The following is a 13377-nucleotide window of genomic DNA, read 5'->3' on the forward strand; positions in this document are numbered from 1 at the left end:
TAGGTTCCAGAGTTCTTCACAGGTGCTGCATTTGACAGGCAAAAGAGTTTTATTTCACTACAGAGACTCTTGAAATGAATTTTACCATTGGAAAAAGATAACATTTCTTGGGGTTTCCCTCTACAGAGCCAGCATTTCTCCAGTTTAGAAGAGGAAACTTTTTAACAGTCCGTTGAATTAGTCAGTTCAGCAAAACTGTAACAGTCAAACTCTGGTTGAAGGAAAATTCTTAGTGTGCATTCTGTCTTTATGGTTACTTGGATGGAAATGAAGCACAGTCTAAGTATCAAAAAGACATAGAAAAGAGTAGTTGTGATGTTTCTCTTGTTGACTGAAAACCAGAAATGGCAGTATAAGAGGATCAGAAAGCGACGTGTTACAAAGATCAGTTTTGCAGAATATTGTGCTGCTGTCTACAGTGTGAAATTAAGAACTAAGAGACAAATCCTATTTGTCTTGCTCAAAGCAGTTGCTTTTAAATCAATGAAGTCACATTATTGTACAGACTTTCAGGGTCACTTATTCTCCTTACACTGCTGAGCAGGTGAAATGAACAGCCTGAAATGCCAGCTGAGCATTCACAACACTTATTGGCTTCACCTTGAGTGGTAAGTGCTTGTCATTTCCCAGAATCAGATCTTTCATGTGCAAAGCTCTGATAAAATCAATGCACTCTGTGTGTCTGGACCATCAGGAACTTCATCCTACTATCTTTGATTTCTATCCATAGATATTCATGTCTTTACTATTGAGAAGGCAATTTCTACTCATGCCTTAGAGTTCCAGATTTTTCAGTCCAGGTAACCTCTTGGAAACACAGCAGCTCTTTCCTCTCTGCTCAGCTGGTTTTAAATCCTGTGTGAAGATGGGATGGGCAATGGTTAGTGCAGGCTCCAAGACAAAGAATCTAAGAAGCATCCCTTTGTCCTTCACTATAGACACTTCCAGTGACACAACCCACATTAAGAGCTGATCAAAATGTAAAAAAAAAAAAAAGCCATGTTTCCATATCAGGGCTTTTAGGCAGGCTAAGTGTCCAAATAAGGAATGCAGATCCTAGGCCATTAAGTTTAACTTTCCGTGTTATTTGACACAGTCCCGTTGCTCATACACTAGAGCACTCCACTTCAACCCAGAGCCTCTTCAGCAGTGAACAGGACAGGTTGTTCAAGCCACCAGTCCTGATGTTACTGCCGGAGCCCGGCAATGCTTCATTTGTCAGTCAAGAGGAAGCTATGGAAGAGAAGGAACTCCATTACTTTTAAAACTCTGAAAAGTACCTGCACTGTGATTTCACCCTCTCCACCTCTCAAGCGTAAGGGAGTGGGAAGGAGGCACCTCAGGCCACATTCTTTATGTGCAGCTTATTGCACATCTTTGAGGAAGCACCCACCTTCATGTAGTAGAAGGGAGCTCTTTAAAGGAAAATGTGTTGCACTGTTTTCGGTGCAAATGAAACTTTATTATTGTCTATTTTATTCCAGATCTACTTAGCAAAACATTCTGAGCACACAGCCAAATCTTAAACTGCAAAAGGAATCAGTTCTTTGGGGCTTGATATAGGCAAAATGCTTTTTGAATAAGCAGTCCGTGACTCCCCATCCAAGATCAGTACATATAGCATTCATTTTAAAATAAAGCAAAATTACAGTATCAAAAAGACAGAAAAATACAACAGAGCTGTGGTTTGGAAAAACTGAGAACTCCTGCAGAGAACACTGTTTCACATAAGAGCAGTGTGAGTTAACAGTGAACATAATGCTGAACATAACCAGAAACATCCAAAAGTGAATTCCATTTTGGCAATGACTGTTTCTAATAGGAAAAGGAAGATTGAGAAAGACAACCCTTATTAAGCAGCCTAATGTCTTAATACCCTGGCCTATTAGTTTTCTGACATCTACTATTGTAGTTCTATTCCACCTTATGTAAAATAAAGGTTTTTTGTTTAAGGTGCTGAATTTGCACTGCATAATTTAAGCTGCCATATGGAGAATTCACTTGATCCTTCTGTTGTCACAGAGTTCAGTGGACGGGTATTTCCTTACCACACAAGAAGTATTCTGCAAGACACCTCTATTTTTGAGGTTCGACATTTTCTATCAGGGTAAGTTTGTGTAACAGACAGATATAGATTGATTGTAGACGTGAAATGTCATGTCTGTATTATTATGCTTCTTGATATGGTATTATATTACTCAATATCATTACAAAAAATGCAATTTGTTTTCACTTATAATAGCAACAGTGAGCTGAGAAAATACTACTCCTGAATGAATTTTGATCAAGAAATTCTTATTTATCAAGCTAAAAACTTTAATGAAAGCTTTAACCACACGAAGAAAATGTCTGTTTCCTTGACATAAACCAGTGAGTTAACAACCGGAATGTTGGACTTGAAGGTGGATGTTTCAGGACGGAATCTCTCAAACTTTGATTTTCTGTCACAGTAATTCTGGCAAGGCCAGAATATTGCTTAGGAATAATAACATTTTTAAAGCGAAAGCCAGACTTATCATTTTCTTTTCATTAGATTTCATTTGTTTTCACTCGTTTTGTCCCAAAAATATTCTGATATAATCAGTCGGTTTAGTATACAGGGTGTTAGCTAGCACAGCCTATTAAAATGATAGCGCTAAAACTACAGTGCAATATTTCCTGTTTAATATCTTTGTCGGTGGCATGGACAGTGGGATTGAGTGCGCCCTCAGCAAGTTTGCTAATGACGCCAAGCTGTGTGGTGCGGTCAACACGCTGGAGGGAAGGGATGCCATCCAGAGGGACCTTGACAGGCTTGAGAGGTGGGCCTGTGCGAACGTCATGAAGTTCAACAAGGCCAAGTGCAATGTCCTGCATGTGGGTCAGGGCAAACCCAAGCACACATATAGGCTGGGCAGAGAATGGATTGAGAGCAGCCCTGAGGAGAAGGAGTTGGAGGTGATGGTTGACAAGAAGTTCAACATGAGTCAGCAATGTGCGCTTGCAGCCCAGAAGGCCAACCATATCCTGGGCTGCATCAAAAGAAGCATGGCCAGCAGGTCAAGGGAGGTGATTCTGCTCTTCTACTCCACTCTCGTGAGACCCCACCTGGAGTACTGCGTTCAGCTCTGGGGCCCCCAACATAAGAAGGACATGGAGCTGTTGGATGGAGTCCAGAGGAGGGCCACGAAGATGATCAGAGGGCTGGAGCACCTCTCCTATGAAGAGAGGCTGAGAGAGTTGGGGTTGCTTAGCTTGGAGAAGAGAAGGCTCTGGGGGGACCTTATAGCAACCTTCCAGCACCTGAAGGGGGCCTATGGGAAAGCAGGAGAGGGGCCTTTTTACAATGGCAAGTAGTGACAGAACAAGGGGGAATGGTTTTAAACTGAAAGAGAGTAGATTTAGATCAAATATTAGGAAAAAAATCTTTACTGTGGGGATAATGAGACACTGGAACAGGTGGCCCAGAGAAGTTGTTGGTGCCCCCTCCCCGGCAGTGTTTAAGGTCAGATTAGATGGGGCTTTGAGCAACCTGGTCTAGTGAAAAGGTGTTCCCTGCCTGTGGCAGGGGAGTTGGAACTAGATGATCTTTAAGGTCCCTTCGAACCCCAACCATTCTATGACTCTATGATTTCCAACTACTGAAAATAAAGAAAGGAGAAAAATGCTCCCTTATTGTAACAGACAGAAAGAGTAGTTCCTTAGAACTATCTGGATAAAAATATTTGAAATGGTGAAAATGTTCATTATATTACTACAGCAAACACACTTTTAATTCAAAGGTATTTTTTCCACAATCAGTTGATAAATATTTAGTCAAATTAGGTGCAAGAACTGGCGAAGTCCACTGCTATTTCAAAACACTATTGAATTTTGTTTAGTTTTACATTTAACTCCTCATAACTTGACCCAGCTTCTTCCAGTGTTTCATTGTGGAAGTTACTGGTTGAAAAACTAAATCTCTTAAAAATATATCTACTTCTCTGTAACCCAGACAAGTTCTTTTTATCATCAGCTGTACATCTTAATGATTCTTGTTCTATGCAATAACAAATATGCAGCAGACATTTAGTTTGTTGCTGTTTCATAACTCATGTTTTGCTTGTTAAAAACTCAGCAATATCTTATTGCAGAAAGTATGGATTACCTTTCAATTGGTTAAAGACATGAGGTACTAAGAAATTTCACTTCGGGAATTACTGTGGCGAATATGACATCTTTGTCTCCATAGTGTTAGATTGTTGAGAACAGATTATTTGATCTCTATAACCTGTTAGTGTTTTGAAATTATAAGTACAGGAGGAATTGTGCCAACTCTGATTGGTACTCCAGTTACTCCTTTGTGAACCAACTCATGTTTTGCTATTAGACTTTCATGCAGAACAGTCAAAAGAGTGCTCAGGGTGTAATGCAACTTTGCTCTCTGAATTACAGAGGGAGATAGTGGGAAGATTCCCATTAATCATGTTGCAAACCAGCACTTTTCTACTGATGTACTTTCCTGTTATCTTGTAACTTATTTTCCTGCATCTTCATTGTCAATCTGTTCCCCAGACTGGAATGGTATATCAAATGCTTCAAAAGATTGCAGGTTTTTAGGCTTTCTGTGGATTTTTATCTATATGAAAAAGTGTGCCTGAGCCTGCATTATTGTGCAGGGGTAAGTATGTGTATAGACATAGAGAAGTTTTTACGTATTTTTTTTTGTTTGTTTCTGAATTGTGCAAAAGGGTTTCAAGTAGAAATTGTAGATGGTCTCATTAAAATAATGAACTGTGATGTAATTCTGATACTTATAGTCAGGAAAAGGCTGGCAGTCTAATCTCTAATCCAATTTACACCAGAATGGTTTCAAAGTTGAGTTTTTAACCAAAGCACTTCAGAATGCTTTCCAAGTTATCTCCCCTTGAAAATATCAGCTGTAGTTAAATCTGTCCAAAGAATCTAAACAGACGTTTTCTTGCATGTTTTAAAACTAATGTATTCTGCTTATATCCTTAGCCTTTGCTGACATATACCATATACCAACAGTGATAGTGCTTTCCAAGCACCAACCTGTACAGTCAGCCTGGGAAGCTGTGTGAGCATTCACAATTAGCTCTCACCTTGGAAGCATTATGAATGCTAACTTCCAGTGCTGGACTTGATCATACATTACCAGTTACTGAACAGTTTGGCCAAGCTCAAATGCTAAACTGTTAAAACCTGTGAACGCCTGAGCATCAGATTTAAACCTAACACATTAGCTCCTGATAAAAAAAAAAAAACAACTCTAGCCCAAAGTCTATTCAAAACTCAGAAACCATTGCTACTCCATAGGAGTCATTTAATAAGGTTACTCAGGCTGATGTCAGTCAAAAATAAAACTGTTTCTTGTTCATATCAGGTGGCAACTCTAATTAACCAACTCTGCCAGAGTGAACCTCTAAGTATACATTTAGAATAAGCTTCTGCTTACTGCCTCTTTCTGTACATTGACATGAATAAGTGTACCTATGGAGAGAGATAGGGGAATTGAAAGAGAGATGCCTTTGGGATCATTGGGGTGATTTGAAAGAAGCTGATTATAAAATTTATACTGTCTTCAGGCCATGCTCCAGCTTTGTGCAGGTGGATGTGTTGCTAATTCATATTATCAGGCAGCAGGAAAAGTGCTTTTTAGAAAGGTAAAGGTGAGCCCAGGAAGACTGACGAAAATCACATTCTGTAGGTCTGGAAGGTCAGATTGGGAAGAGCAACAAGAAAACTCTTTCTTGTAATGTTAGAATTATAATAAAGCATTGCCTGTATCTAAAAATCCACTTTATAACCCCTGCAGACTGGCAGAAAGTTTCCACTAGTGATTCTGAGCTTAAGGCTCAGCTGTCCTTACCTCTTGCTTCATTAGTGCACTTTGCAGCTGGACTACAAAATAGTTACCCTCTTGCCAGAACTAAGTCACTGAAATCAGAGCAGCTCTCTGCTGTTGTGGGTCATCCCATGGCTCAGCCTGAGCAGTAGTGCTGATGTGGAGTTGCATTTTTGGAAAATGAAACTTTGGTTTTATCTTTTTTCCTGTCACCATTTAAGGCTGGGCGGGCTGTTAAGTGGACGACAGAAGCTATTAACCCTTTCCTTCCCCAGAGGGAAAAAAAAAAGACAAAAGTGAGAGAGACTTACAGGTTGGAAAGTTAAAACCATTTTAATAAACAATAACAAGGAAAAAGAGTGTAATAAATAATGAACTATATACAAAACCGCTACGGAACTCCCCCCAATGACAACTATGTCACCACTGATGCTGCAGGGCAGGTGCTGGGCAGTCACAAACCAGATGAGGCAGCAGGTGGGAACCAGATTCAGGAGTGATGGCAGGAGTGCAGGCAGAGTCCTCACAGGATGTTGGCCATAAGGGAAGAGAGCACGACCTTCGTGGTCCCCTAGCTTTAAACTGAGTATGACGTGGGTGGGATGGAATACCCCGTTGGTCAGGATTGGGTCACCTGACCTGTCCGCTCCTCTCCACAGGTGCGACATTTTACTGTCCCTTCCTTTGTGGAGCAAAGAGACCCAACAGGGACCCTAGTTCCCACAGCAACAGGCGTGTGTCATCAACTTCAGAAAGTAGTCACTTAAAAGAAACTTAACTGAAAATCTTGTCCTAGTCCAAACCAGGACATTTCCTTAACAGATATGCTGTGAAATTCCAATAAAAGTTCATTAAAACATTTTGGTATGGTTAGGAAGTAGGATGACATCCGTTGCCCCCACCTCTCTCTGACTCAAAATTTCTCTTCCTTACGTATATATACATAGTTTTTACATACATCTTCAGATACATCTTCCTTTACTCCTCTAATTTACTGTTAGACAACTGAGTAACTATCATGTAAATTACTCTCTTCAACAAGAATTGAATGAGAGATGGAGGGGCTGGGCTTCTACGTTCTGTTATTCACTTGAATGATCTTTCTGTAAAAAAAAATCTGAAACTAATATTCTCGATTCGTATGTGCATATATATATCAATTAAGCTAAGCTACTAAGTCTAGTAAAGTAAAGCAGCTCTTTAAACCAGCTCATGCCAATAGGTAATTGAAAGCATTTCCAGACAGTATGCAGAGGAATTAGATAAACACTTAAAAATCTGAAACTGACTGTAGTGCTGTCTAGCATTGCTCTGTCTGTGGGACTTTGATAGATATTCTTTCACAAGGTATTCTTTGTCATGTGGTTTAGGAATTTTTTGAATCAGAATAATGAAGAAGTCCGCAGCTGGAACTAAACGTCTGCATATGGTGAGTGCTTCTTGTTGATCAATATCTGGTATTCTACTCAAAACTTTACTGGCATAATAAAATATACATTTAAACAAAAAAGCAAAAAACCTCAGATATTTTAATCTTTTCAACACAGTTTGTTTGCTCTAATAAAACTAATTACCTATAGCATGTGGAACTTGGCATTGGCATTGAAGTGAATAAGGAATAGCAAAAATCCACAGGTTACATTGAAATTAGACTGTATATACTTATCGAAGTGACCTTTTAGAAGTGATAAAAAACAGTGCTTAGTACTTTTGAAAATTCCGAATTAACAGAACACATTTTGTGTACCAATAAATAGATGTATAGCAAAAAGACTCAAAACACAAATGTTAGTGTAGTGTGAAATATACTAGCCTCAAACTGAATCTTTTATCTTGCCTGGCATGCTGAAGCAGAGACCACTCAAAGGTTAATTTCCTCCTAGAAGGAGGAAAAATTTTTAATGTATTCTCTCTTTTCTCCTCCCCCTCAATTCTGAATGAACATGTGGCTATTCTACATTCCTAGAGATCAGAATTAGTACACACAATTATTAACAACTGAGAACTATAATTGAGGTCCTGGATTCTGCAGTACTTCTGAAAAATTATTTTTGGAATATCTTTTATTTAACTTGTGAGTGATGGATCTCTGTAAATAGTTATTGTTTAAATTCATTTCTGGTATCATTCACTAGAGAAGTTTTGGAACTAATTTTTGACACAAAGCTGTCATTTCAAAATGAAAGGTTAAAAAAAAAAAATCCCCAGAAAATAAATACCATGTTTTTTGGTTTATGTGATAGAATATTTTCTCTGAAATGTATGAATGAATTCACCCATCCTCACTTGAAGGTATCTTCCTTCTTTTGCTTTCCCCTCCAAACACAAATGTGATAAAACATGCCAATTAAATTAGACTTCTCCACACTACAGCTTTAGTTGTGAATGCCAAAATATGACTAGAATTTTTAAAAATAATCTCTAATTTTGTCTCTTCTTGTATATAATTGTTTAATCTAACCTGATTGCAAAACATTTTATTCACTGCTTTGTTACATAAAATGAAATATTTCATTAAATTAACTTTGACATTCAAATAGTAGGTCACGCTGTTTTCTGAATGCAATAGTATGAAGCGGTCTGAGAAAAGGCCAGTATGTGCTGTATTTATATGAGAAAAGTAAGACATAGTTTCAACTAATATTTTTATTACAGCAAACAGGGAAGAGAAAGGAATATATTATGTTCATTCTAAAAGGGAGGAATCAATGCTCTGGGAAAGTATGATTTACTGAAGTTAGGAAAAAAAAAGGTCTTTGTCAAACCAAGAAATTATATTCTGTGTCCCAGTTTAGTGAATAAAATACAGTAAAATCTTTCAGTTCTGATGTATCTGTGCTTTTGTCAAGCTACAGTTAACTCAGCAAATATTTGAGGACCATTTCACTAGGGTGGTTAAGGCAGATGCTATGTGAAAAGTAGTGTGTCAGCATATTTCTCTTATTATGTAAAAACTAAGAGGAAAGAACAGACGGAGTAAAAGTTATAATGGTGAATGTAAATGGTTATAGTGCACAAAATGTAATTTATATTTAAACAATTAAACATTTCAAATGGACCGCTCTAATTAATTTGCAGTGCAAAACATTAAGTACAGTAGGTGGAGCTATCAGTAATTTCATGTGATTTATGAGCTATGCATGAAAAGGTAATATTCATACAGTGCTATGTAACTCAGACTTTGTTGCATCTGAGGATAACACTAGAAACACTTTGGAAGACTGAGTTAAAATGTTCCATTAATTCTTGGAGACAGCTGGTTGTTCTTGTTGCATAATTTAATTAAACTACATCCAACTATAATCGAAATCTTGCTAATTGGCTCTGAGAACTTGCTGAGCAAGACTCACATCCTGTTGTTAACATTTCATTTTTTCCTTCGCATACTTTTCTCACTACAGGATCTACAAGGCAGTTGCATCTGTATTTCTTCATGGATTTCTTCAACAGAATTTCTTGCTAATGTACAAAGGGCCAAGTCCTGCATTTCAGGGGTATGGATATTTTATCTCCACAAGCATTATCCTTCTTGACACTTTATTTTAGACAGCTTTTGCAATAATATACTTCCACAGTTACAAAACTCAAAGACTAGGCATATGTCTTTAGTAAACTAGCTTGCCTGTTGTTTTCTATTCCTTGTCCATTGCTTCCTTCCTGTGCTACTTTGTGATAGTCACCTTTCCTGTCTTCTTAAGTATGTCTGCTGGTAGTGTCTGGATGGCCCAGCTATCAACTTTCCTGACTGTAATAACTGTTTCATCTAATCCCCTATAAGACTCTCTGCATTAAACATTTCTGAATAACAGTCTTTCTGCTGTTTCAGCTAATCTTTTTCCCCTGAAAGAGTGCTTCTCATTGCTTAACTGATGTGTTTCATCTTGAGACAACATCCTTCTGACACCTCAGCACTTCAAATGCCACCAGAGCCAGCCCCTTGCAATCTCAGTCCCCGACTTAAAGTTCACAGGCTGTGCTGCACATCCTCCTCTCCGAATGGCCCTGTGGACACCATAGTCTGAGGGGTGAGTCTGGACTCTGCTGGGAAAAAGCGATGAATCACACCTGTGAGGGTGGTACAGTGGCAACAGACTTTTTGGGAAAAGGATGAAAAGTCAGCTGGGGAAAATTACAGCTACAAAATGTACTACAGTCTAAGCTTGAACCTTGTCCAGGCCATTCACACTGATTCAACAGACACTACATCCTTCTAGGAGCTTTTGGAAAGAACTGAGAGAAATTTAAAACCAGAAAGAGGGAAAAACAGATTTGGGGAAAATGAGAAAGAATGGAGAAAAAGGCAATAAAGAATTTCACTGGAGCCCTGTGCGTCCAATGAGATATAGCTAATGATGCCAATTACTGTCCTGTAATTCTCCTTTCTTCTTTTCCCGTCTACCCTCGTCTGGAAACCTGTTGCATCTAGGCTATATGTATACATGGATATGTGTATAAATGTGAAGCCATTATATATATATTATATATAATATGCTACTATATATAATATAATGGTTTAAGTATATATTCATATGTACATGTACGTATATGTAATGCATCTAAATTATAACCAAGCCTTAAGGGTGGTATGCCAGACCAAATCAATGAACACTGGGTCAAACACAAGCAATGGAAGGATATCTCCCTTTGATGACAATAAAATATACGTACACATGTATACAGTTCAGGATATCTACAGATCTGAACAGTGGTCTGTCCCACATACCCATATCTGAAGTATGTTGTCTGAGCAGCTCCTTGTTTTCATTGTGGTCTTGTATATAACATAGAGACATCTCTACCCATGCTGTCTATCACACACAATTCTATGCACATTAAATTAATACTCTAAAATTGGTTCTACCAAGCTGTCAAGATTGCATTCCCATAGTGACCAGTAGTGAGCTTTAATGATCAATAAACTTTTAGTGTTTTGTGTTTATGACCTTGGGGCCAGTGGTATCATTCTGTACTTAGACTTTCAAGACCCCAGTTGTTTTCTTGTGCGTGTACTTTTGGAGGTCCCAGTTAAAATTGCTGAATTTTCCTCACCCTCCTCCACCCCCCCATCCCAGTCGAAGAAAAAAAAACACTTTATTAGCAGCTGATGGGTAGGTAGGCCTTTCCAGGATGGTCATGGGTCTGGTTACATTTGTCACTGGTATACAGTGGCAGCATCTCTAAACTTTGGTTAGTCAGCAGTTGAAGTTTCTGACTGTTACTTCAAACCCTTGCCTGATAATTTGTTTTGTATTGCCAAATGTTTGACACCCAGGCCTGCTCTGGACCTTGGCCTCTCCCCCTCACAGTTCTTCAGCCTCTTATTTGATAATAACAACAAAAGAAAACAAAAGAATAAGCAAAGTTAGATTTTACCCAAACATCAAATTGCGGAGGTTTTTCGCAAAGAATTTGTGAGATTGAATATGTAATAGTAAGTGCTGCAGCCTCCCTAGTGTCAGAAGAATTTATATAGGAAAACAGAAGACCACACTGTGCTCTCAAAATAATGTTATGGCCAAAAATTTGTTGTTTACTGTTTAGTCAAAAAAGTACTGTGAAATCATTTTGCTTTTGTGTTCTTTTCTTTCTGTCTCCAGCAAGAAATCTGTAGCATACTCATGCAACTGCACAGAGATATGCTTGACTATACTTAGCATTTTAAACTTTAAAACAAAACCTTCTCTAGAGGGTTTTGGGGTATAAACAAACAACTAGACCAAGGCCTTTAAAAGAGAAGCATTTGTATTGCATTTGATCTCTGTCCCACCATTGCTTTAAAATGTAGTATTTTATTGTATATAGAACCACTTGTAACTGTTTGGGGATTACTACGTGAATAGGATTTTTGATAAATGGACATTTTAGTCCCTCCGCAACCTAATTTATCACCGAAATTGGAAGATTTAGAGTTTTCAGATATCTAGACAGTAATGAATTCTCCTAGGTTACCTCAGTTTCTCAGATGAGAAGTACATTTAATATTTGACCTACAGACAGCAAAAAGGTTGAATCAGAACAGATCAGAAACACAATCTTTAGAAATTTGACAGATTAATTCAAAATAATGCTCATCTCTTGAACCCTCTGAAGCAGAATTTCTTCCTTTGTGAAACGGATGACTTCATAGAACCTCAAACTTCTAGAAAGCTCCTTTTTATCTGACATCCTATAGCTTCCTTACATCTTTGCCACAGAATATAAAATGCCAGACCTTTGATTGGGAACCCACACAGAAATGTTATCACCTTCAATACCATAACAAAACTGGTTTATAAAGATTAAAGGACTCTAAAGTCTCTGAAGTAAGTCCATCTACATTATATATGGAAAAGAAGTCTGTTTGTTTGCTTGCTCAGACAGGGTCAGAAACTGGATGAGATCTGCCAAATGTGAAGTCAAATTGTCAGTTTTTATGGCTATTATATCTAGAATTTTTCTCACTGTAAGTCAGGATAATTATATTTCTTCCACACTAAAATTCGCTTTTAAACCTTTAAACCTTATTTTTGGCACGTGTAATAGGCCAGAGGAAAAGTTGTTCTTTGCTGACAAGGTTGTAAAGAAGGTATACGGTTTATTGCTCTATTACCCTAAATTACCCTGTTATCCTATATTACCCCATATTACCCCACTTTCCTATGTTGTTACCATGAAACAATCCAGTGATCCTTTTACAGTAATACCATATAGATACAGAGTGACCATAGGCCTTCAGTATTGAATGTCTCTTCCCTCTCTATGAAATATTGGTCTCCTGTTCTCAGATGTCCATCCTATTTGGCTGGAATCTAGCAGATCTCATAAACTGGAAATTAGCCTAGATAATACATTTTAAAAGGGGAATACTGCTTATATAAAAGAAAGAAAATTAAAAACCCACAAGAAAAGAGGATCAATTGCCTTTAAGCATCAAATCAGGGTTTCATACAAAGTGGAAAATCAAACTAGAAGCATAATGTTCAGAAGTTTTTAATACGTCATGTTGCCTACATCAGTAATTCTCCAATATTTTTGTGATTAAAATGGATTCTTGTGTACATAAGGAATTCCTTTGTTAAATTATTTTACTTGTCTTTTCACAGAAGAGCTAACCAGAAAACTAAAATTCATATAGATAGTCCTAAGACAATATGCCTAAACAACATAGCTTACTGTTTGGGGTTGTGGCATAGGAGTCTGTGTTGATCTAAGAAGGTAAATTCCAAGGCATAGCTCTACAGCATTAAACAAATAACCTCAGAAGAGAGCACTATACTTTAACATGCTTTAAAATAACTACAATGATTATTATTGGAGAGCCTGTTGACTATAGAAGATGAGCACAGGCTGAACACCTTACTTTAGGCAGATAAAATGAAATGAGATTAATCTGACCCTGAGCAAGAAAGGCATCCTACAAGGGACCACTGAGCGAGGGCAAAAGGCTCCTTTACATTCTGCCAGGATTTGGAGGTCTGGCAATGTACACACCCTGTTCATAATAAGCCCTGATTCATTGACTTAAGAAGAAGAAAGTAGTCCTTTAATATTCAGAACAAAATGAACGTAGT

This window comes from Nyctibius grandis, chromosome 2 (assembly GCF_013368605.1).
Source record: "Nyctibius grandis isolate bNycGra1 chromosome 2, bNycGra1.pri, whole genome shotgun sequence".
In the NCBI taxonomy this organism is placed as follows: domain Eukaryota; kingdom Metazoa; phylum Chordata; class Aves; order Nyctibiiformes; family Nyctibiidae; genus Nyctibius; species Nyctibius grandis.